Source organism: Rhipicephalus microplus, chromosome 1 (genome assembly GCF_043290135.1).
Source record: "Rhipicephalus microplus isolate Deutch F79 chromosome 1, USDA_Rmic, whole genome shotgun sequence".
Lineage (NCBI taxonomy): Eukaryota > Metazoa > Arthropoda > Arachnida > Ixodida > Ixodidae > Rhipicephalus > Rhipicephalus microplus.
In genome coordinates, this window is record NC_134700.1 from 171,663,908 (window position 1) to 171,690,960 (window position 27,053).

General features: G+C 47.0%; 1 protein-coding gene across 5 annotated transcripts in view; it reads left to right on the forward strand.

Moving 5' to 3' along the window:
- Positions 1 to 27,053, forward strand: part of Pgant5 (polypeptide N-acetylgalactosaminyltransferase 5) — a 316,819-nt gene that overhangs the window by 112,670 nt on the left and 177,096 nt on the right. For 2 of the 5 annotated variants that reach the window (XM_075888161.1, XM_075888171.1), the window contains exon 1: positions 9,621 to 9,751. The exons of the other annotated variants lie outside the window; for them this stretch is intronic. The gene's annotated coding sequence lies outside the window, so the exon portion shown is untranslated. Of the gene's footprint in view, positions 1 to 9,620; positions 9,752 to 27,053 lie in introns of those variants that run through there. 5 annotated transcript variants of the gene reach the window in all.

Genomic DNA, 27,053 nt, shown 5'->3' on the forward strand with positions numbered 1-27,053 from the left:
CAATGAGGCAGCCCTTCTCAGTTCGCCTGAAGGGTCTAGCTGAGGACACTGGAGTGTCACTCGAACACAGTTTAATGGCTCCTGTAGCATACCCGCCACCGTGGCAGTGGCAGACTATAGACTGCGATGTGTCTTTTCTAGAAGTTACAAAACATGCGCCCATTGCCCATATCCGAACATATTTCCTGGAACTTCAACACAAATACACACGTCCTGAGTTTTTTACAGATGCCTCTAAGTCTAACTCCTCTGTGTCCTACGCTGCTGTTGGCCCTTCCTTTTCGGATGCTGGCCCTCTACATCCAGGCACAAGTATCTTCACAGCGGAAGCTTACGCGATACTTGTGGCAGCTAAACACATTAAACAATTACAAATACAAAAAGCAGTAATTTATACAGACTCCCTCAGTGTGGTAACGGCTCTGCACAGTCTTAAAAAACAAAAAAATCCTGTCCTTGTCTCACTTTACTCCTTATTTTGCACACTCTACACACTCAACCAACATGTTGTGGTGTGCTGGGTGCCAGGGCACCGTGAGATCCAAGGCAACGTGAGGGCGGATCAGCTCGCTGCATCCGCCCACAAAAACACTGCCCCTACACCCATATCAATCCCGGTCCTTGATCTGAAGCCGTCTCTCAAACGAAACCTCAGGGACTACTGGCAGAGCAAGTGGGATACACACACACAAAACAAACTACACGTTATCAAGCCACACCTTGGCCATTGGCCACCAGTATCAAAATCACGTCTAACCGAGGTAACACTAACAAGACTCAGGATAGGACACATATACACGACACACACACATCTTTTGTCCGGTGGTGATCCACCATTGTGTGATAAATGTGGTGAGGCATTAACAGTTCTTCACGTTTTAATTCAATGTAAACATTTAGACACCCTAAGAAGACAACACTTCCCACTATCCTACCGACAACATATACCTTTACACCCTGCAATGTTCGTCGGTAGGCAACCACTTTTTAGTCACAAATCATTATTAGCGTTTTTAAAGGAAATCCATAATTTTCATATCATATACCCTGGCATACCGTAGCACGACCTCTCTAGAGAGGTTTTTGCTGCGGTGGCTACACAGGAAAGCACTTGCCTCACGGCCCTTGCACGCAAGGGTAGGAACCAGTGAGGCACTTGTGCTAATGCTATACATGTCTACCATCGTTTTTCATTATCACCAACTTTTGTGACCTATTCACACCATGCACACCTTTCACGGCATAGTCATGATTTTATTACTTGTATCTTTTTACCCGCTTTACTGCGAGGAATTTTATGGCCCTTATACAGCCGCTTATCACAACCATTGTCCACATTCCTTTCTCATGAACTGGCGCTCTTTGGCCATCAAATGGCCCTTGCGCCAAAAAACACCATATATCATCATCATCATCATTGCTGTTTTTTATTATATCCGTTCTTTTTATTCGTTACTGGCTTTTGCTTGTTCAAAAGTATTTTTTAACTTATTGCCATGCGTTTTTCTAGCCGCATCCACTTATAAAAACTTCTAGCGCCTTTTCATAAAACGATGCACGTTCTGATATATATATACATATATATATATATATATATATATATATATATATATATATATATATATATATATATATATATATATATATGTGTGTGTGTGTGTGTGTGTGTGTGTGTGTGTGTGAGAGAGAGAGAGAGAGAGAGAGAGAGAAATCGCCGAGGCAATTGATTAGTTGCCAGAACAAATTTTAATCCTTCGAGATTCAACTTTTCAAAATCTCTACATGTCTGACGTTAAGAAGAGAGACTAAGTCGTCAAATATTAATTGGCAAGAGCTTTTGTACTTACAACATGTATTCGTATTTTTAATTTTATAGTTACCCTAGGCAGTCTAAGGGCCAAACCCAGAGCATCACTATTGTGAGGCACGCCGCTGCCGATGGCTCCTCAAATTTCGACCATACATGGTTCATTACTGCGTACCTAAATCTAACTACACACCTCTATCTTTTCGGCTCAATTAAAATGCTACCCTCCGCGGCCTGTATCCTTTCACTGTTTACACACAGAAGCCCTTGATGACCTCCGGTTTCGTCCACCGATGTGCCTTAATAGCATTGGTGGACAAGAAGTGCTTTAGAATATAACGTTCAGATTTTTTGTACACTTTTCTTGCATTATTTGACGAAATATATTCAAATAAATGCTCTTTCATGCTACATGAAAATCAGAAGGGATTCCCTTGAATTTTACGCACGTTCCTTTTATCCGAAAAAAAAAACTAAAGATAGGCTTTCCTTATCCTTGAAAGAAACATGAAAACTTGCTTTTAGTTCGACGTTAGGAGCTTGTTAACGAGGTGACGGAAAGTTTTTTTGTTTTTTTGGGGGGGAGGGGGGTGCAATGCTTGCAGTCTCGAAACCGTCTATATTTCTGGTCAGCAGCCGATCACAGTAACCACCTTGGCGGACGGCGGCTCTCTTGTGAGAAACCGCTTAGACAAAACGTCGTTCAAAGACGATGCCGAAGGGTTCTTTTTAGAGACTCACAAAAGAGAAAAAAAAATGACCAGCTGACTGATAAAGGACGCACACGTATACATACGTGGCGCTAGTTTTCTCTCGCGTGTAAAATAAAGGTCTGCTCGCTCGACGTCGTTCGCGGGCGACGTCTGTGGTCGCGCGCGACACAAAGGGCGCTGGAGATCACGCCATTAGCGTTATAGTGCCCCCCCTCCCCTCCCCCTATTTCGTAGAGGAGGCACTTGCGTTCTCATGATAAGTGCGAAAGTATCCGCAGACCGGAGCAAACATCCTGTTCGCTGTCTCCGCTCTCACATTTGCCTGTTAACGACGTCTTTCTTTCTTTCTTTCTTTCTTTCTTTCTTTCTTTCTTTCTTTCTTTCTTTCTTTCTTTCTTTCTTTCTTTCCTTTTTTCTTTCTTTTTTTCCGCGTGGGCGTTATTCTTGTTAGACATTGCTTTGAAACAACTGGAACAACGAGCCAAATGGCTTGGTTCCTTGCTCCGTGCCTTAGTAGCTAGACATGCTTCTTGGTTTGGTGCTTCCCGCAGTTTGGTTTCAGCTCAGGCACTCGAGAACTTCAAAAAAAAATGTGACCCCCCCCCCCCCCTCTTTTTTTAACGCTTCTCTAGCTACAGACTTCAAGTTCTTTTCCTCCTCGAATGTCGCGCGTTCTTCTCGTCGTCCGCGTCCCGCTTGACCTGCTTCTTGCCACAAAGGCGGCAGAAGCTCGCCTCTTCGTCATATAGTATAAGGCGACGCGCATTGTTCGCGTCTCCCCTTTTTTTCTCGGCTTTTTCTCGCGACGACGCGGGTCTTTCCTTTGCGATGAGCTTGAAGGCAGCGAACAAAGGAACGGACAGTTTCTTCAATGTGCGAGCCGTGAATCGCCTTTATTTCATTTTCTCTCGTTCGCCGATGCGGACTTCTGCGGCCGCTACTGATGGAGCTTGCGCTTTCACCTGTGTCTTTTTGAAAGAAAAAAAAAACGAGAAAACACAAATTCTGTCATTTATAGATATGCGCGCTTGTCGCGCGAGGCTCGTAATGGATTCGCTTCGTTCTTCACGCCCGGTGCGCGCCGAACGAAATGATCGCGCGATGCTTGACTGCGTTAATTTTCGAAGCCGCAGTCGTGCGTGGATCGAAGCTCGATCCGCTTATACGGAGATAATACGAAAAAGATGAAACAGCGAAGTTCGCTGATTTTTGGGGGACTTGGTTCGCTTGACCCGTGATCGAATGGAAGAGTTCCTTGGGAACGCGGTTGCGTGCATGCGGTACTCATGAGGAGAAGACACTTCAGTCAGTTGTGGTTAAAGACAGCGTTATTCGTAGAATTGACGGTTAGAAACAAGCCTACCGTAATCTCATATCCCTCGAGGCAATATTCTAGAGGATAGCGCGAAAAGAAAAAAAAAAGGGGGGGGGGGAGAAAGATGAGGACAAGTGAGGAATAAGGACGCACTAGAGTTCGGGGCACTGGAACAGAAACGTCACGGTCGAATGCATCTGACGAAACTCATTCGCAGGTATATAGCTCCATCGTTTGTGCACTTGAAAGGGCTTTCCATGCGCAGCTTTAAGCATACACATTAAACCACTTTACGTCGTTAAAGGGGTTTTACAGTATCTGTCGCTAACACTGGTGCACGTTTGGAAAAAAGTGTTCGTGGGTCAGAACACCTGTATACATCATGGCGTGTTGCTAAAGGCCTAAAGACCCTTACCACTAAAATATTTTGAAAAGTAAAGCGCGCCAGTCGTCTGCGAACATACAATTACAATTGAGATCAGCATAGTAAATGCACGTTACGTTAATGTCTTGCCATACACGCAAAACAGGCAAAACATTACCTTCGAAAGGCCACTCGGGGAAAGAAAACGACCTTACAACCCCCACGCCCTTTTTTTTTTTTTGCGAATTCTGCTTTGCCAAAGGGTTGGTTTCCTTGCTCGAAATCGTTCGAAGGGTGCAAAGTGGTTTATACGCGTGGGATTCTGCGCTAAGCAGGCAAAGCTTTACCGCGACGCCTTCCCCCCCTTCCCTTCCTCGAATTTCTCTCTCTCTGGCCCTACTCGTGTGGACGCCTATATGGTTTCACGGTTATCCTGCACATCGGGAAGAGGTTTCATCTCTTTTTTGCCTATTTTCACTGTTATAATTTGTATAATTACACTTTCTGTTCGAAGCCGTGTACGTTTATCCTACGTTGTGCCACGCTCCGATGGCCCGCGTGTTAATCTGTGCGTTTTACATTACTATAAACTACATATTGTAGTTAATCGACTGGCGACGCTTGTGAGGTCTGCAAACGACGCAGCACTGTGCGCTTATTACTTGCACCCATGCTATATAACTATACTGCGCGCATGGTTCGGGCGTTTGCAGATATGTCGTGCAGCTTAACGAGCGCGCGTCAGGGGCAGTGCGCAGCAATTATGGCTTCAGGCTAATGAATTACGGCGAGATAAAAGAAAAACACGATAACTAACTTCCGGTGTATGAGGTCGGCGATTCTCGATTCTCTATCCTTGATTGTGGGCGTAATCAGGGTCATCTTCCCGTGTATATGCAGCCTGCTAATTCTTGCAAATGGAAGTCGAAACTTAATGTTATAGGTGATATCGTCACACGCAGGACATCGTATCTGTTTAAGCTCGTACGATCGTACAATATAAGAATTATTAAAACCGTCCGCGCTTGTAAAAAACGATTTCTGAACGCGTATATGATTTCTTCTCTTTCGTTAAAACAGGCCAATCAGGCCTTTCCTTACTGCATTCTTAAACGAGCTCTATGCACTTGCCTATTCAGGTCATTCAGCCTTCTTGAACACTAATCATTAACGCCACAGTGTTTACGAGCCGAGTGCATTTGTGATTTCCTCTTTTGTTTTCTTTTCTGTTCCTAGCTTATCTCTGTAGTGAGCAACGCCCTTCATCATGTTCAAGTGAATGTTTTGTTTTATTGATTGATTGATTTGTGGGGTTTAACGTCCCAAAACCACCATTTGATTATGTGAGACGCCGTAGTGGAGGGCTCCGGAAATTTTGACCACCTGGGGTTCTTTAACGTGCACCCAAATCTGAGTACACGGGCCTACAACATTTCCGCCTCCATCGGAAATGCAGCCGCCGCAGCCGGGAATCGAACCCACGACCTGCGGGTCAGCAGCCGAGTACCTTAGCCACTAGAAATGTTTTTTTTATTCAATGTATTGTTCACCCATTTCTGTAACGACCCTTGAAGGGTCAATAGTATTAATAAGCAAACAAACAAGCAAGCAAACAAATCACCCATGGAGCTGTGTGGAGGACAGCCTGTAATTTCGCTCTCATTAGGTGGGAATGTGTGTGAGGCCATTCAAATTTAACGCTCCTCAGATTCCGGCGCAAAGCATTCCGAGGGGAGCAGTGGGTGGCATTGCTCACCAGCAAAGAAAAGGAGGCCTTGCTGCGGCGTTCATCGACCGAGCACGCGGGGCTGCTTGAAGCTGCACTGGAAATAGCGGCCCCACCCGCGTATCTTCTTGCTGCTTAATCCGTTTTTCGACAAACTTTCGCTTGCGAACAGAGGAGGGCACGTGCCGGCAGCCGTCTCATTTTTTATTTCTTCGTCGATGCGACGCGACCGCGTATACAGATGCGATATCTAAATGCGCATTAGCCGCTACAAACTACAAAATAAAGCCCACTTAGTGCATTATATAATGTTTTTTATGCATGTATTATGTCCCCCCTTTGTACAGTCGCTCTCTCCTTTTTATTTGTTATTTTCATCCCTTACGTAGCTGCTGACCCTCGTTGAGGGGTCAGCTGGTCATAGCGTGCAGCTAAATTTCGTTTCGCTCGCCTCTTTTCTGTATATTTATTTTCTCTGGATGGAACGCTTTGCTACACCAAGCATTAGACAGTTCTTGTGGGGCAGCTGGAGCACCTCTACGGACGCGGAGCTAAAGCATGTCTTATAGATGAGACACACTTGACATATATAGCCGTCGGCACGGGGCTGGTGAAATTTCGATATTTGGCCCCCTCAAACCACACATTCACTTTGCCCCACTCAGCTACACCAGTGATCTGCCCCTCCCCCAGCCGCGGTGCCAAACGGGTCCCTCCTCTCTCCCTCTTAGGACGAAGTCCTGCCGACACTCGTGCTCTGTTATATTAAGCGCACACTCTGCGTGGATGCGATGCACCTATGGAAAGTTGACGCAATCCACATTCGTGTATGCGCTGCTTACTCACCTTCTCAGAATCTATGGAAAGCTTTTTCATATTCCCCCCTTTGTTTCCCCCGTAGTAAAGTCGCCAACTTCTATGCATCCCTGCCTTCTTCCTTTCTCGTTTCCCACTGCCTCCCAGCCGGCTGTGTATGCATGATGACGTTCAACGGCGCGCTGCTGCCGAGCTGCGCAAATGTCGCGACGAATGAATAGCTCCCGTTGTGAACTCCGTGCTCGGCGCGCGCAAAAAAGCTCGCGGCGCGCTTCGCGTTATGGGACTAGCGTGCGCGTTGCGCGGCTAACGCAATTAGCGCCGCCGACTGAGCTTTCAGCGAACGTTTTCATCGTGCGCGCCTCATCTCTCTCGCTTTTGTCGGTCGCCGCCGCCGCCGCTTCTCTCGCGCGCTTCTTTTTTGCTGCCGCTAACTGCTGCGCCGCTTCGCAACCTCTTGTGCAGCCGCGCTGTCAACTTCCTCCCAACTCCTTCCAGCTAAAACCGTGCAGCGCTGCCCAAGCTGCTGCTCCAGGCGCGAACGAAGTGCGAATTCGTTAACCGTACTCGTGTATATAGTGGAGAATTTCATAGTCCTGTACCCGCTGGAATTCAAAAAACGAAACCGAAGGAGATGGTTATTTTGACTCATGGCCAGTTAAGGCCGGTATTGTCGAGCTGGCGGCGGCTTTGCGAAAGAGCGCACGTCCTCTGATTTCGCTCTTTTTATTGCGGTTGCGTAGTTTGAACGGTGTTGCAGTGTTTTACTTATATTTGAGTGCCTATGCTTTAAGTGGAACTTTTTGTTGAGTTAGTTGGTGCATGTTTTACGGAAGGAATAAGGCGCAAACGGCGCGAACAAGATTTTACTCTTCAAATGAAATCAGTTTTTATTAGGCGTTCGTCCATGTCTCTTTTTGCGTTCGTCACGTTTGAGCCTTATTCCTTCCGTAAAACATGCATATGCTTTCTCTGTGATTGGTATTATTGCACCCACTGTTTTTTATAATTGTATAAGGCAGTTATATAATTCTGCCAGTTACACGAGACCACCCAGTGTGGCGGCTGCAGCTGCGTAGGCTTTAGATGATTTCCCAAAGTGCTCCAACGCTTCCTCCGCCATTTTTGTAGCTTGTTCTTCTGTAAATGGAGTCTGAAAAGCGTCGATAATTCGTTTCATTTCCTTTTAGCTCCGACGGCGCCTTTCCAATTGGTCTACCACTGACACTAACGAATGACGTATACTTTTTGCTCCGCTACCGCGCCGTAATGTTTTTTTTTTGTTTTTGTTTTTAACAGTGCTCGCTCCGCATTTTTTAGCGTATCTGTTTGCACGAAGCAACGATGGACTCCTCCCTCGCCCTCTTTCAGCCCATGTATCCCGGCCACAATCCACCGACAGATTCATAGCGCGAATCGCGCGCGTCGCGTTCCATTTTCACGGAGACCGTCTCAAGGTTGCTTTTTTTTTTTTCCGCTAGGCTATGTATTCTGGCGCTGCAGTCAGACTGAACGGTGGCCATACTGAATGGTGGCCATACTGCCATACAGCCATACTGCCATATAGCCATACAAATCGACTGAACGGTGGCCATACTGCCGTGTTGTCGGCACGTCTGTTCGTTGACTTCGGCTCGGTGCTCGTCGCGACGTGCTTGATCACGTTCTGTGCGCTTGTTCTCGTCTCTGCTTCTGCCGTGCATTTCACGTCCATGGCTTCTCCGGCATACAGTGCACACAGAATACCCCGGGGGTCACCGTCACGGACCGTTTCGTCAGAGTATAGGATGCGTATAAGGCTCGCACAAGTTTCGGGCCCTTCTTTTTTTTTTCCCGAGGTGTGACACGTTCTTGAAGCACGGCCCCGCCTCTCTCTTCTTGTTTTCCGGCCAGTGCTCATTCTCATAGTGTCGTGTCAGGCGTGACGGTGAAACCTAATTTGCACTGTTCCGTCGGCGTTGTTTAGGCTTTGTGTCTATTCTCTGACGTCGGCACCTTTTGTGCTTCATCAATTGTATAGGCTGTCGTGCACAACTACACATGTATAATAACAGGGCTTTCTCTCAAGACCCGGCTTGAGCGTTGCGTAGTGGGTGATTGTCTCCCTCGCCGAACGTCGCAGTCTTCGACGCGCTGCCGAAGTGGCAGGCACATCGCTGATATGATTACGTATGTTCAGCGCATCCTTGGTGTATTGACGTGTCGCTCACTTACTTTTGGGTCACGACACACTCGATAAGTTACAGAAAGGGAATAGAGGCAGAGAAGCAGGCGCGCCACCCGCGAAACTTGCGCAGAGTGAACCTTCTGATCTTCTTGAAACTCACGAGTGACAGGCTTCTGATCTTCTTGAAACTCACGAGTGACAGGCTTCTGATCTTCTTGAAACTCACGAGTGACAGGCGTAGGGGTTATATTAAGTTGCGCGACAGTTGAACTTGACCGTAGGAGACGCTCGAGCTTCGCCCGTGACGCGGTCCTTGCTCTCGGTGCTGAATAAGGAAGGGCCCGGGGTTGTGGAGGTCGAAGAAACAACATAACCGAGATGGCGCCTCAAGTTAACGTCTCTAGGGAAACGCTGGGGTCCCATGCGCCATGAGAAAGAGGTGGGCGGAGCTTCGCGAAGCGACCTAAGCAAGCTGATGTTATGGCAGCAGCAGCAGCAGCAGCCGAAAGCTGCTGCAGCGGACTTTGATCGAGCTGCGTATGCCCGAGACGCAGACGAGGCTGCTCTCTGCCTTCTCCCCGTATTGAATTGCGCTGGCGTCTAGCGGCGGGCAACGTTAAACACAAATAAGAGTAATAATGACGAGGAGTGAAGGCTCTGCTGAGGCAAGGCGTAATGTGAGAGGCCCACAGCGCTTGCCGCACGCGTCGCTTTCGCTTCTGACACGGGCGCGCGCCGACGTTGACCCCCGGGAGGAGGCTTTTCGCGCGCACCCGCCTGAATACGGGCGACAGCGGCGGCAGACAGCGTGAAACCTTGTTTTCACCCCGGCCTGAGCGTCAAGTAAGTGCTGTGTGAGAGGCGTACGCGTGTAGCAGAGAGGGCTTTTGTTCTATGCTTTCTTTCTCGTCGTCTCCGTTATTTTAAGTGTATTCTGCGCAAAGTCGTTTGCATCTGGAAGAGACACGTGAGTTGTACCGTGAGGTCTGCGTAACGGAACTCGCCTCTCTGTGGGTTTCCCCGCGATTACCCTTCTAGTCCGAACAAGGGTGACTCTTTATAATGTCTGGGGTTTATTGTCACAAAACCGCGATAGGTTTATGAGAGACGCCGTATATATGGTGGAGGGCTCCGGAAATTTTGACCTTCTGGTGTTCTGTAACGTGCACTGGCAATCGCACAGCACATGGGCCCCTGCCATTTTCGCCTCAACCGAAATGCGACCGTCGCGGTTTGGATAGCACCCGATGCCCTCGAGTCAGCAGCTGAGCAGCTTAGCCATTCATCCACCGCGGCGGACAAGGATGGCCCTTTGAGACCGCCTCGTAATCTGCCTGCCTATAGCGACTGGTCTTCAAATTAGGCAGAAGTTCGGAATGAGATGGAAGCTTGGAGAGATAAAAAAAATTGGCCCCATATTTGAAGGTTAATCTGCAAATGTCGTCGAAAGGCGATAGTCTTGCGTCTGGAGAGAGTGAACAAAACATGTATTTGATGTTCTGCGTAAGACAATCGGTGAATGGTATTCTGGAGGCGCTGCGTTAGAGTGCCTCGAGCGTGCAGCGGAGGCGAACGAGCGCATCAAGGCACGTCACACGTGAGACATGAGCGCTATCTGGCAGTAATCTCGGAAAACAAAAGGCGCGGCTTTGAGACGACCGTGCGCGCCCGTCTCAGAGGTGATAAGGTGTAGAACGCAAGGCGACGGGTAGGTGCCACCACCGTGTCTTCTTAGCAAACCGTTGGAAACACTCGCCTTTTCGGGCACGCGTTGCATGATCAGCGCCGCGTGATAAGCGATACGGTCCTTAGAATTACTTATGTATGCCTTGTTTAGTAAAAGACGCACATACAGAATATATTCTTGTTGTTATGGTGCCTTATATATGCGCGATACTTGGTTTTGAAGTGACAATCGCAGAAGTATAAACGCCGAACCTAGAGCAACATTGGTGGGCGCTGCGGATGGTCTCGGCCGTTTGGAATATCGTTTGGCAACTTTCGTGTCGTTTAAAGTGCAGTTAAGTGTAGACAAACAGACAAATGTATAGACAGACAGACCAAAACTTTTGCGTCAAAGGTTCCCAAGGAAGACTATCGTCTTTAAAGAGGCTTGGAGCGCTGCTTGTCGCATGGAGCCAATGCTTGGGTGAGCAGTCAGTGGGGGTGCATCTGCCTCATAGCGCGTGTTGGTTCCTTCCTTCATAACCGAACACGATTGAGGCATCTTGAACGGAATAAGTTTATGTGATTCATATATGCTTTAAGGTCACATTTTACATCGAAACGATATCCTAAACTCTGGCTTGGAAATGGAAAATGTGCTCGAGGGTCATCGACTAGCAAGCATTGCAAGACCGTGTTTGCTATCCCGGCGCCTTGCATATATGATAGACACACTCATACACTGATGGGTATCAGCGGCAGTCAAGCAAAACGGATTTTCATCACTCTGCGACTTCGTTTGACCGCCTAATCCTTGTATACTTTCGGCTGGCTCCGCTGGTGTGGCTGCCGTAGCACTGGCAATCGACGCGTTGCGATACGTGCATCTTCTTTCCTTAAGTGTTTTGTGCTTTGTAAAACCGCGCTTTTTTATTTATATTTTTAGCTTATCGACAACGCCGTTATGCAGCGTGGCGATTAGCTCTGCGCAGACCACCGAGCTTAGAAACTTCCTCATATTGGAAAACAAAACAAAACAATCCTTCCAGACAGTTTGTGGAAAGCTACAACCACGGTGGTTACGACCAACTCCTCGGCCAGGCGCTCATCCTCTACCTGCGCCAGAGGCCGCAGTAGACTTGGGAAGTGCGCAGACTCGCCCCCTTAAGACTGTGATTGCCCTCGTCAGACGATCCCTACGGTACGGCGCGCTCGTGGAGCGTTGCGTATGGCCATCGGCGATGACGTAAGCTCTTCGTGTCGGCTCGCTCGACGACGGCCGTCGTATAATACGGACAGGTCTACGCGCTCGCCTCCCGTGGGGAGCAAGGGTCCGCGTGCCCGCACCGATTGTCCCTTGCCTACTCGCTGTCCGCTCGCTTTGTGGGTCCTTCGGGGCCAGTGGCGTTTCGACACGTGCTCGCAAGCCGCGGTGCGGAAGCGTCTTTGTCTGCCGTATAGCGAGGGGATCGATCGTGCGCGGCCCGACAGCTCGTACGTCATCGTATTCTCTCATAAACTACTCGGTGCAGTGTGGTCATGGACGTTGGGCGACTCGACGTTCCTTCGTTATGAAGCCAAGTCGGAATACTTCCCTGCAATTTGCAGGCGCTCTCTTTATCTCTTTTACGTTCCGTCTATTCGTGCTTTTCGGTTATTCGGTTAGTGTCATAAAGATTGCCACTCAAGATAGCTGATAATAAAATATGAGGCAGCAGAGTGTCGTGCTTACGGGGCAGCGCTACGTCCTTCATAGCCGACTTGTCGATCGGTGCGTCGGGGATTTCGGTGGTCACGTCATGAGGGGTCAATGGCGCCAGGTACGACGTTCCTGTATTGACTCGAGTATTGAATTGTACGTTTCCAAACGTCCGAAAGCTTGCCAGTATAGACAGACAGACAGACAGACAGACAGACAGACAGACAGACAGATAGATAGATAGATAGATAGATAGATAGATAGATAGATAGATAGATAGATAGATAGATAGATAGATAGATAGATAGATAGATAGATAGATAGATAGATAGATAGATAGATAGATAGATAGATAGATAGATAGATAGATAGATAGATACGGATAGACGTCGCCGCACGAAGTATACTCGCTAAGCGCCACCCGTTCGCACACGTAAGGGGGACAAGTGACATTGTATTTTCGAAGTTTTATGTCAGTGCTAATAAGCGTTTCCTTTTGCACGTCACACATGGCGGCTGTGGGCGTATCACATCCCTGCATAGGCTCCCGCCACTCATGCAATTATTTGATTGATTTGTGGGGTTTAACGTCCCAAAACCACCATATGATTATGAGAGACGCCGTAGTGGAGGGCTCCGGAAATTTAGACCACCTGGGGTTCTTTAACGTGCACCCAAATCTGAGCACACGGGCCTACAACATTTCCGCCTCCATCGGAAATGCAGCCGCCGCAGCCGGGATTCGAACCCGCGCCCTGCGGGTCAGCAGCCGAGTACCTTAGCCACTAGACCACCGCGGCGGGGCACTCATGCAATTATTGCCAGTTGACTCTGGTGAGATCGCACTCTTGGCTCTTGGCGTTACGTCGTCATCGTCAGCACTAACGAGCTACGTGTGTGTGGGTGTGCGTCACGTCGCATTGCTGTCGGAAGGTCGGCGGGCTTTTGTTTACCCTGCTGCCCCTTTGTTTCGGTCGCGTTTGCCGGATCATCTGCCGCGGTGGGCGGAAGAGATTGCGCAACGCGACGAGGTCTTGCTCGCTCATGGCCCGGCTGATGCGCGGCAGGGCCTGTTATTTGTGACAACCATAGAACTACTGCGGTGCCATAGAAGCAGGAATATATATATATATATATATATATATATGTATATATATATATATATATATATATATATATATATGTATATATATGTAGGCCCGTGTACTCAGATTTGGGTGCACGTTAAAGAACCCCAGGTGGACAAAATTTCCGGAGCCCTCCACTACGGCGTCTCTCATAATCAAATGGTGGTTTTGGGACGTTAAACCCCACAAATCAATCAATATATATATATATATATATATATATATATATATATATATATATATATATATATATATATATATGTGTGTGTGTGTGTGTGTGTGTGTGTGTGTGTGTGCGTGCGTGTGTGTGTGTGTGTGAGAGAGAGAGAGAGAGAGGTGGCTTTGCAGTAATAGTGCCAAGCCGCACTAGGCAGCCTTTTTTGTTGCTCTTCGGTTTTCTCCTTCTTTTTCACTTTTTCTGCTCAATGTGAAGCATTTCTTAGTGAACTTCGACGACTTTGAGCGTATCTATCCAGTCGCCTACGACTTTTAGCTCTCCTGGCCGTTTGCAAAATGGTATCGATACCAAACTTGGTATGGCATATCATGACTGTAAGACGAGCATGAGTGACTAGTCACAACACCAAAATTATCACATATATGTCATGAATGTCAGTATTTATATTTCATGGCCTTGCTTCTCTTGCGGTGGTTTTGTTCGCATGAAATGTTAGAAAACTGGTATGGTACGACATAACTGCACTACGAACACAAGCGACCTACCCTAACATGAAAATCATGGCATGCGTGTCATGTAGCAACATGACTCCATGCTACGCTCATGATGCGCTCGCGGCCGTTTCGCTAGTTCCACATATAGCAAATTTGGTATTACGTGACGTGAATGGACGACGATTGCAAACGACAGGTCGAAGCATGATAATCATAAGCGTGTCTTGTAAAACTTTACTACATGCTACGCTCATAGCGTGCCCGGGGCCGCTTTGTTAGCTCAACATATACGAGTGTTGGCATTACGTGACGTGAATAGACGACGAAGGTAAATGACACGTCCAGCCATGATAATCATGGCAAAACTTGACTACACGCTACGCTCCTAGCACGCTTGCGGTCGTTTCGCTAGCTCCACATATACCAAATTTGGTATCAGGTGACGTGAATACACAACGAAAGCAAATAACACGTCCAGACGTGACAACCATGACATGGAAGTTATGTAAGGCATAATTTACCTCCGCCTCGTAACGTTGGGATGATTTTAATTTGACCTATCAACCTTGCTCATTCGTGCCTCGCATATCATTGATTCCCACTGTACGTGAGATCTGCCTATTCTTTTGTTTCCTTCGTTAGTTTTATGTATTCATACTTTTCTTCCTCTCTCCCTTTCTCTCTCTATTTTTACGTTTCTCGCTTGTGAGACGTCCCCCGCTACGCCACCGATCGCCAAAGAGAGGGAAGAACACTCAACCCTTTTTCTATCCGGTTCCCTCTTGGCTACGTGTCTCAATCATTTCTCACATACAGGGATTCGTGCTGGGGCCGGGAAGTAAGAGACGCTACGACTTGTTTCTGTTTACTGATTCATTAAATTAAATACTAACTTAAAACATCGTATACCGCGTACATCAACCACTACAATAAATTATAACACATGATTTGGACATTTGCGACATGCGACGCCGGATACATAAGGGAAATAACGGTGCCAATACAAAGGTGCCTCAATACAAAGTAAACACACGACGATACAAATGATAAAGTTATAAATTAACAAAACCGCGCAATGTCTCAATTCGCCACCTCCCTTCCCGCAAAGTTACTCTAAATAAGGTGCATAAAGTCCGTCTCACGAAAGGTCCATGTTGACGGGGGCCTCGGAGTTGGCTGCTCGAGTCGGGGCCGAAGGTTGGTTCTTCACGTCGCGGTCTGATCTGTCTCCTTCCATCGCCGTCTTCATCGTCTTCGTCATCGTCGCCTACGTCGTCCCTCTTAGTGGTTTCCATCTTAGCTTCTCTACCATTTCGAGCTCATCGCATCATCTCTCTGACTCCCTTCGACTCTTCACATCGTATCCCTCCTACTCTTTACATCGTATCTCGGGCCACCAAGCTCGTCTCGTAGTCCCCTTTTTTGTAGGACCCGACTCCGCCCTACCGCGGCACCAAAACCAGTCCGCCACTTCACGCGGCATATCTTTTCTTCTCCGTCCGAGTGTATCCTCTTCGGCGGCCGCCCCCGCGGCCTACACCAGTAGAAAACCCTCTCCCAAACAAAGCCGGACAAGTAACAATGTACTAACTCGAGCCTCAGGGAGAGTGATGGGCGACCCGTCCGAAGACACCTTAATTACGGGCGAACAATGGTCTCAATGCTTCCGGTACTTGGTGAGCCCATGTCTAGACCAAATCTCAACGTTTCTATGCAGCTCGGTGTCTCCCACGAAATTCTCCGTAGCCACCGCTTCCTCGTCGTTCACCGTCGCGGGCGGCCATCCGCGCAGAACGCAGTAAGAGCCCTGGCGCCACGGAGACTGACGGAAAGGCATAATGGACCCGACACAGGCGCTTGCCGCAAAGGTCGCTTTCCCCGAACCAACAAAAGGTGTTCTGCTGCTCCCCCATGCCACAGATCTGAAGGGTGCGCGCCGATTATTGTACTCTGTCACACCGTCTGTAGACGACAAGGCGCCGCCCGGTCCACGACTTTGCGTGGGGGAGCCCGTGAGAATAGTAGACATAATCCTTCTGGTACTTAACTCCGGAATGCCCTTTATGCGTGAGTTTGTGAAACGAGCGCACACATCTCGAAAGGAGCGGGGTTCAGTCCGTGTTTGCGGGGACGTCACACTTGCTTGCTATGTTTATACGTACGGCAAGTGACGACACCGTATAACAGCCCGGGCCGCTGAAGTCGCTTCGCACTTATTATTGCCACGCCCCATTTTCAAGTTTCCTTATCGCCGTATTACACGTGTATGCATGCCTTGCGCGCATCTCAAGTGCCTTCTCGATTGTCGTGGCCTCGGTAAGGGATTCCTCAGCAGTCTTGGGCGGGTTGCGAACAAGTCCCGCAAGCAACTTTTGCTTCACACCTCACATGAAGAAGCCGAGCTTTTTATCCTCAGCCATGGCAGGGTCGGCTAGCCGGAACAGTTTCATCTCTTCTGTGAATATGGTGACATTTTCATTTGGTTGCTGCACCCAGGTCTACAGCAAAGCAGTGCCCAATCCCCCCCCCCCCTTTTTTTTTTTTGACGACGCTTGTAGAAGTTTCCAGGAATGCGCCGCGGAAGAAGTCCCAGGATTGAAGTGCAGACTCCCGATTCTCGAACCATGCAAGTCTTTGCCGCGTCTTCCTGGTAGACTAAGTAGACGCGACGCAGCTTTTTTTCAGAGTCGCACTGGTTCAAGGCGGGCACTTGGTCGTACGTCTCCGGTTCTTCAAATGAGGATCCGTAAAAGGTTGGCGGCTGCATTACGACCGTGGCGGGCGTTGGTACAGGGGCTGTCATAGCTGTCTCATTAAGACGCGGACGAAGGGAGCAGACTGGGTGCTCAGGTTAAGCTGTTTATTGGGCCGAACTTGCGCCCACTTGAGAGGAAATTCAGATTGCAGCAAGTAATGGCACTGATAGCGGCGAACAGAGCGTCGATCAACTGACAAGCGATGACGCGCGTCGGCATTTATACATGTGCCGTCGAATTACAGCGAAAGCTGTTGAGACATCACAACTCGGGTCACGCGAGGTGCTGTAGTTCTCCGCCGCCGCCACCGGTGTCCGTAACCATTTCGCACAAGAATGAGAGGAAAAAAACCTAGTTCCAAGAACACGGGGCTCGAACCCGGGTCCACTGCGTGCCAGCCCAGTATTCTACCCATGAGCCACGCCGGTGCTTGGGACTTTGTTCGTAAACTTGCCTTAGGCATGGCTTGATGTCGGGAAACTAATCGCGTTAATATTTTAATGTGAGTAATAAAGCGTTTTAGAACAGCAAGTGGCCCCGCCGCGGTGGTCTAGTGGCTAAGGTACTCGGCTGCTGACCCGCAGGGCGCGGGTCCGAATCCCGGCTGCGGCGGCTGCATTTCCGATGGAGGCGAAAATGTTGTAGGCCCGTGTGCTCAGCTTTGGGTGCACGTTAAAGAACCCCAGGTCTTCTAAATTTCCGGAGCCCTCCACTACGGCGTCTCTCATAATCATATAGTGGTTTTTGGACGTTAAACCCCACATATCAATCAATCAATCAATCAATCAATCAATCAATCAGAACAGCAAGTGAACAACCAGGTGTCAGACGATGCGAATAGCGTTACGAGTGGGTCATCAAATGCTCCAACCCGTTAGAAAAGCTTGTTCCTGATCACCTATTAGCTGTGGCGCATACCCACTTCAGGCGTAATTACTCATCGTCGTCAGCCACTGCATGAACGATTGGCACAAAATTTCTTGCAAGTGTTCAGCGGATACCACACCTTCAGAAGAGTGACGAAGGCTAGCATATATTGAACGCCGGCCTGCTACCCATAAATTATTATTAATGCCGCAGTGGGTACCCAGCAAGACTGCTTCCAGAAGTTACCCAACGAGTGTTCAGAAAAAGCTCTGAAAAGCCGCTCTTCTATAGATTTCGCTGTTACTGTGCTGCGCCTTCCGCGCAGGCCTTGCGTTTTGTTGCAACGCTATAGTGTATGCTCCAGGAGAATCTGTAATGCTCCCGTTGTGGGCGTAATCGCATCGCAAAGTTCTACGATTATGTCGATGGTTCTTTTTAGGCAATCGGCGTGGTTTCGCAAGGCAGCACATACACGTGTAATGTGGCGATAAAAAAAAAAAACTCGAGAAAGGAGCTTGGCAACATCATCATCAAGACGCTCGAAGAATAACGAAGAAGACTTCTCCTGGGTGTGGAGCGCGCGCTGAGTATATGTAATATATGCAGATAGATGGCTATTCGGCACGTTGTTTTGCCCGCATTACGCCAAGCGAACATACGACAGCTCGGGCCCCTAAGGGGCACCGCGCTTAATTAACGCCATCCCGCTGCCACTGTGTTATGTGCGCTATGGTGCCAGCTATCTCTATAGCCAGACCATCAAAAGGATTGCCGATCCACTCCATGAAGATGCCACCAAATGCAAGTGTCTGACCATTGTCTGGAGTACGCCGCATTATAGTTTCGTTCTCAGTACTAATCAGTGCATCGTGCCGATTTGCAAACAATACACGTCAGTACAGTCAGTACGAAATATCAATACGTTGACGTAAAAGAAAAATAAGATGGTTTTCGACTTCGAGTCGTTCGCGCAAGTGAAATTGTAGTTATTTAAATCAGGAAACAGAGCTAGTTTGAGCGCTTACTCAATAATCATTTTCACTTATTCTCAGTTTTATCTCTAAACTAATGTTTACGATTGGTTTTAGTTTCAATACTTAAGCATTTTGCCGCTGGCCGGTTCTTGGCCCATCCCCCTTTAATTTTGGGTGAGCGCCATCCATAAGAGTTCATCATCATCATCATCATCATCATCATCATCATCATCATCATCATCATCACCACCACCACATCAAGTGAATGTATCAGGGGGCCTGTGCGTTTTCCTTAGTGACAGCAATGTTGTCCATCGCTTATCTTCAATCACCGCACCATTTTTTATATGTATAGGAACCTCTTCTGGAGTTGGCGAAAGGCGAGTTTCTCGCTTTAGGCGCATCGCTTTTGCTGCGCCATTTCTGAGGTTACGTCGGGTCTTAATCACTTTGCTCCGACCACACGGAGAGCCGCCTACATAACGAGGGACATGTAAAGCGTTCTTGTTATTTTTTCCTTTCCTTATATAAGCCCGTGTGGGCGAGTGTGTGATGTTTTAATATATATATATATATATATATATATATATATATATATATATATATATATATATATATATATATATATATATATATATATATATATATATATATATATACGCCTGCATTTCGTTTGAACTGTGCACAAGTTGATGAGGAGAGAATATTAATAATAATAATAATAATAATAATAATAATAATAATAATAATAATAATAATAGTGAACACATTATAGTTTGTTTTTTGACCAATGGCTGTCAACATCGCGCCCGCCTGTTGTTAATGTGAATGTTACGTTTCGTTTGTTACGCCGTTTACGTAGTAGCACGCTTGCATGAAAAATATAGGCGGCCTGCATTGTTGCTAGTTTGTTTCACTGATTACTCGGCCTGGTAATAACGCCAAGCGGTAGGGCAGTTTTCTCTGCTACGTTACTGTTAACGTGTAGAACTTTGGTTAGAGTATAGATAGCCACTCAAAAACATCGGTCTAGAGTTTATCCCTAATTTCTGTTGAGTTCTGTCGAGTAGCGGACCATCCGTTCTGCTATGACAGATATTCACAGCACCGACAATCGCAGTTTAAGCATGAGAGCGGGAATGTCCCGTGATGGAAATCGACTGACAAGTAGTTTTTAAAGCGGTTTACGTATTGTAGTGCGCGTTCCTGGTGTATGCGAAGGCCCGCGAGTCTTTATATATACGGGGTTTGAATTGCCGCTTTTTATCCGAATCGATGGCAAATCGCAACGCGATGTCCACTGTTGCCGACAGAAACGCCAAAGTGGAGCTATACGAAAGTGGCTCCCTGTCGTATACTCTACACACGGGCCTTTAACGAGCTTATAAGAGGGAGTCCCATCGCCACTCTACAAATGGTGTCTTGAGCGGAAACTCGATGTGGCAAAACGATTCCACTTCGATGTTCTTTCGCTTATCGCTTCTCCGAGGGTATATGTACGTATATAGTTGTCGACAGTCCGACACCTGCGGCTATATACCGACGGAAAAGCGTCAATGACGCCCGGGCGTTGACTGCTTGCAGCTGTAGGAAGCAGTTTACGGCGCTGCTTTTAACGTCTTCGCTCTCGGTCCGGCTGCTCATTTTTTTCTTAGAATTTTTTTTTTTTGTCGTTGTTGTTGTTCTAAAGGAAGTTCAGTAGCCGCTGGCGTCGTGTTAATGTGCAGAGGAAACAGTGCCACCTCGTTGATAAAGCAGAGCGCCTTATAGGTACATTTCCGGAATTCCGTCTATTTTTTTTCATGATTCATTTCTTGTTTTACTGTCCGCCCCTCGCTTTTTTTTGTCGGTAGTGTATTACTGCAATAGCACGCCGCTGCGTTTATCGGTACTATCGATGGCTCAACGCGACGAATAAGGGAATCGTTGAAAATGGGAGCATTCAATTATAACCGAATTCAGGAGCTGCTAACTGTACGGGGCTGTGCGTGTGCTAATTTAGTGTGGGCTTCAAAATAGATTAAACAACTGGCTCGTTAAATCCGTGGCCTCGTAACAGTGTACCAGAGGATATTGGAGTGCTAGTGTCAATGTTAGCTGCAATGGATGGTAGTGATGGCTAGTGAATGGACGTATAAGCTTCGTTTTTTCAACATTGCGTCTCCCGCAGCTGCTTTGTCGTGCATTGAAGTTTAGCAAAAGTCCAGCGGTACCTTTTCACTATCTGACCTCTTTAGGGTGACCAATTGAAATCACCTTACGATGTTCAGAGTGAGCCATTATTTTATCCGCAAGATAATTCAAAACACAACAAGTTAAGCCACAAGTTCGTTACAAGCGAAGCAAATCCATCTATACTGCCCATTGCTTCCATGGGGAATGAACGATTCCAGCTCCACAGTTTCCTCCACTGGATACCGTATGAAACTCTGTGGTGAAATGGACTCCCGTTGATTCGAATTTTCTTTGTAAGCGAACAGTCTGCGGATACTGGGCGAGAAATCACACATTTCTAAGGCTATGTGGTAGCAAAGCTCGTTTATTTCGAACACGAAATCACGTTGCTCCTAATAACACGCTTCTTCCAGTGCTTCATATTAAGCCCGCGCACGTTGCTTCTTCTGTATATGTGACTGTTCCTTTTTTTGTGTGTGTGTGGTATGTTTCCATTGGTCAGTTACTTCGGCAGGGCATATCGAGTTCAATCTTTCAAACGGTTGACTGAATTTTTTTTTTCTTTTTGTCGCTGCAGGGCTCAGTGATTTTTGTTCTTTTCTGATGCGGTGCTTTGCTGCAGACCGATTGATTTTGGGGTGGCAGTACTTACTACGGGAGGCAGTTTTGCGTAACGCTTTCTGCGTTAGCTCTTGCTCTGAGAAAAAGACAACAGAAAATTGTTGGGCTATCCAGAGCAGCTGCCAGCCGCGGGGCTCGTTGAAAGTAATATTTTCCCGTAACACCTATCCCCCCCCGCCCCTTCTTGTTCCTTTACTCCTTGTCTTTTCAATTCCAGAAGCCACGTGTTTTTTCTATCCTTGCTTGCGCAAAATCTGAACATTACTTCTCCTTGTTGGAGCGGCTACGTTGTTTTCGAGTTCCTTGTTTTCTTCCACCAAGACTATTTTCTCATAAACACCGGTTGACGTCTTGTATTTTAGTCTTGGCTTTTCTGAACCAAAGAGCTCCCACGATACAGAGATGAAACTTATTGCGGGAAATAAACAAACATGAAAAGAAAGGGCAAAATTGAAAGTAACGGGCTTTTGGTTGTTTGTATAGGCCTGTTTTTGTTTGTTTGTTTGTTTTTCCTCGCAAAAGACAGATTACCTTCCGTTTCTTGTGCCCCGTTATCCGCTTCACACGAACACCTGCTTCGGCATTTCTGAGCGTGTGCTTCTTTATCGTATTTAGTCTGGACGTCTTTATTTTTCTTTCCCGTCGCGTTTGCCGCGCTGTCGCGAAAGTTGGGTCCTTTCTCCCTTGTGCACGTGTGTCCCCGGCAGGCGCATTTGTTTTCGTCCCGTTGTTCTCTCCCGGAGGTGGGGGCAACGTGTCCTATGCGCGCGGAGGGGCGGGCAGGCGTTGGTGGACGGCGTCTCCCGGGACTGCTCTCTTGTCTCCTGGTTGAGCGATGGTCCCCGTGTATACGCGCGAAGCTCGTCCCGCGTATCCGGTAGCCTCCCGAGCATGTGAGGCCCGCCTTCCCCAACTCCTGCAGCTCGGATGGATGCTCCGGCAGGCTTATCCGTGCTCGCACTGCTCTCGGCTGCAAGATGACAACACAAATCTGGTGCAACAAAACTTAATTTGTCTATCAGTGGCGTAGCTTGGGATGGGTGAAAAGGGGGGGGAGGGGAGTGGACCCCTCTCTCCGGTAATTTGTCAGTCGATTATGCACAGGGTTTTGCACGTCTAAAGTGAACGACGCCTCATTAGTATTATAGACATCGTAGAAGCTCGTGCTTGATGCCGAATTTGGAAAATTAGTATCGTGTTTATTGATGCCGTGGAAAGGCGTCACGTAGCGAACACTTCGCTCGTGAAATAGGATGACCAGCCTTGTTTTACTGACATAAATACTCGTGAGGTGGTAAACCTAGATGTGATTGACTCTGCACACGGAAACGTAAAAACACATGCTCAAGCATAAATGATGTGCGGTTAACCAACCTACCCTCCCCCTCAAAAATAAAGGAAATTCTTGCTGTGCTCTGTAATTGTTTTTGAGGTTTTATGTCTGAATACCACAATATTATTGTGAGGGACGCCTTAGTGGAGGGCTCACAATATTTTGGCCGTCTAGTGTTTTTTTTTAACGTGCAGTGACATTGCACAATACACGGGCCTCACTTTGCCTCCATTTGCTATGTTATGCCCCTATTATTTGCTATGCCCCTATTAACTATGTATCTTCGTTATCGTCAAGATTATTATCAACCTGTTTTGTGTCACTGCAGGATGGATAGCCCTTACTACCGCTGTTGCATAACTTATTCCGTTGTTATGCGAAAAGAAATACACAATACAATACGGAAGGCTCTTGAACTGTCGTTGAAGAAAGCATCCCAATAACGTGCACGACGCGGATCAAAGCCGCCTCGCAAATCACTACGGCTGCGTGCCCGTCTTTGAACGTTACGATCGAACCATTAAGTATGCCCGCCAACTAACGCTATCGATCATTAAAGCGTATCACGCCTGAAAGATTGATAGCTTGTGCGTAAATTTCGCGTCACTTTCGCAATTGAAAAAAAAAATGTCGGCTGTCTCAATCAATCTTAAATTTTGCACAATGCTAGGGTACAGTTAACACGCGAGAACTGATTTGGTTAATCTACAGTCGTCGACGTGATAGATAACTGCACCATCTTCTACGTATGCATCCTTACCATATTTAATGTTGTTCACTATTGAACGTTGGCTATCGATTGTTCGTTGTTTAATGTTGTAAGTCGGCGCTGCATGTGTGTTCGTCGCTATTCACTGTCCGTCGCCCTGTTCTCGCATTTATTTTGAACGTTTCTCCAGTTTGCCTTGTCCTGCGTGACGTGATTCCATCTTATGCCTATACAAACTTGTGAATTACCCGCCCCTATCTTACCCCTGCATTTCTTGCTTACGCTAGCAGAGAGTAACATACTTTTCGGTGAAGGCCTTTCATGGAAGGGCTGAGGTCTCAATTATAGTTTCGTCTGCTTAAAGGGGTAACCTCATTGAGGCGTTTTCAATAGCACCATGCTTGTCGTAAGACGGAGGAGGAGGAGGAGGAATAAAGGAGGAAGGACAGGGAGGTTAGCCAGTTCTTTCGTAAGACGATGACGTTTTATAACTTGGCACTTGCAAGAGCTAGGTTACTGATCGCACTGAAGTAGTTTAACCAGTTTACCTCAAAAAGGTTATGCTAGTCTTAGTTATAGCGGTAGCGGATTGAGATTCACCGATGGCGCTCCTATACATAGAGCAGGTGGAACCGGGAAGCGGAAAAACTGCAGTAAGAAATCCTTCAGTGCAGCAGTACATGTGTATACCTACTTCAAGGAGCCTTAAAGTTCGCACGTCAGGGGCGTATAACGGCGCAATTTCAGCGCTGGTGCGTGGGCCTCTCTTTTCAGCATTTATGTGTTTTGTATATGAAACACGTGGGGTTCTCTATGCTATACGGGGATCTCCTTGTACGCCTTGATACGTCCTTTTATTCAACTTTCGAGTTCCACATTTTGTTAGTTTTCCAATGACTGGGCAGCCTGGGTAATGTTGAGGTTTTTCTTACAACGGTTGTGAAGTTTACATCCCTTTTATTTGCGTCGCATCCAAATTCGCGGCAAGTTTTTTTTTTTTATACAGCGCTTGCTCTCGTATTTGTATAGGACTCACCTACACCGTCTCGACATAACAAAAACTGTCAAGCTTTAACTTTTTTTCCTCCTTTTTCTTCTTTTTCTTGTTCACGCTTTTCTTAAAGTGCCTATTTTGAGTCTGTGCTAGACTTGTCGCGCCATTCGATATACACTTTGGCGTTTCCCTGCGTCAACACGGCTAAGAATTCACACACAACACACAACACACACACACACACACACACACACACACACACACACACACACACACACACACACACACACACACACACACACATACATACACACACACATACACACACATACATACATACATACATACATACATACATACATACATACACACATACATACATACATACATACATACATACATACATACATACATACATACATACATACATACATACATACATACATACATACATACATACATACATACATACATACATACATACATACAGAGAGAGAGAAAGAGTAGTTTTAGATGATTTAGATCGCGCCTCAAAGATGAAATTGGAGCCGAGTCGAATGAGCTAATGTTCCGTTTCTTGGTTTGTGATCATCCCGGCTGCGGCGGCTGCATTTCCGATGGAGGCGGAAATGTTGTAGGCCCGTGTGCTCAGATTTGGGTGCACGTTAAAGAACCCCAGGTGGTCTAAATTTCCGGAGCCCTCCACTACGGCGTCTCTCATAATCATATAGTGGTTTTGGGACGTTAAACCCCACATATCAATCAATCAATTGGTTTGTGATCTCGCAAAAACCGTGTGTAAGGCTTCTTAGCCTATTTAAATACAAAAATGTCCACTAAACCCCACCAAGTTAAAAGGCAAAAGACGAAAGACCAGAAATAAAACAGCGTTTTTTTTTTCTCGCCTTCACTACCCTTCCTACAGGTGCTATCTTTTTCTCGCCGGTCATTTCTTTACGAAACTCGTCGGCAGTATCAACACAAATCTTTGAGCCTCTCAGGGTTTAAAAATGTACAAAACGAAGTGGTAACGATTGCTCGCGGCATGATAGTCATGCGAGACAAGCCAGAATGGCCGTGTGATGGCGGCTGCGAAGCAGATTAGGAGACAACTAAAATCACCTCGTATGTGGACAAACCGAGAGCTTATTTTCTCAAAACATCACGGGAGCAGACTGCAGGCGTCACGAAATGTACATTGAACACGGGAAATGTTGTGCATTATAGGCAATAAAGTTCTCCTTGTTCGTAGTTATATACAGACGTTGTTTGTAGACCCTGTAATGATGTGCGCCGTAGGTCTTTGTGGGAATTATACTCGCAAAGAATGGGTAAACTCCACCATGAATATGTGCCTCTTCTCCCACCACTCGTACTCTACGCCCTCTTCTACTCCCGCCATTTCTCTCACTCGATTCACCCTCTGCATGCCACGTCGTTTCCACGTGATTTTCACTTCGTTGCTACTTCATTCCCTCTTTTTTCTCACTTTATTCCACCTACTTCATTCCACTTCATTCCACGTACTTCATTCCCTATTTTTTCCCACTTCGTTCCATGGCACCTACTTCATGTTGGCTTAGAATGAAATTCAGGCCTGGAAATCAGGCTAGAAACCCGCTTTTCAGGCCTGCCTCACCCCCTCCTTTTCATTAAACACCTTCTTCTTCTTCATTCCACCACATTCGAACCTCGTTCCCACTGCATTCCACTTAGTTCATTCCGACCTCGTTTCTACTTCATTCTACCTATTTCATTCACTCTTCTGTCCCACTTCATACCGACTTCGTTCCACCTACTTCATTCCACTTCATTCAACGTCACTGTATACGCAACCATGCCTAGCTGATTCGTCAGTGTCTACCAAGCGGAGATGGTTGAATATTTTATATTTCTTCTGTCTTTGTCTCGTGGCTTTCTTTTCAAAGTGGCTGCCATATAGCGGCCTCGCATCACCACATTTGTCGGGCATGTCGCGGGCGCACTTTTAATCAACGACGACGGGAACGTTGCACCGAAGCGTTAACTTATACAATGTGAACGAACGCACATCTGTTCTCCGAACGGAGACTGCGCGTCAATTGATGATGTCGCTCAAAGAATGGCGGCCGAATTTCAGACGAAACGTACTCTATTCACGCGTGTGCTGCAGTGGTCGTGTAATTGAAATTGGCCGCGCGCGGTTTTCCGCGAACGTGGCTAAGCCTGTGTCGATTGCTCTCTTTCTTTCTTTCTTTTTTTCTAATTTAGCTCGCGGCATTTTCGCGAGCTCGTCTCAATTGTGGTTGCCCAGCTCGTATATATGCAAATAAAGCGTAATAACTCAGACGTCTCGCGCAGACAGCTTCCGTCTAGTACAAGCTGCGTTGGTCTGCTGGTCTGGCTCACTTCCGAGATGAATTCGTTGTACGCGTCGCGCCTGTGCTTTATCTTGTCTGTATATTATACACTTGTACGTTTATTTAACGGAAGTATTATCCTTGTCGCGTTCGGCAAAGAAAACGGTGTCTGTTTTTCTCTTCTTCTTCCCTTTCACTTGATCCTTCAAACATG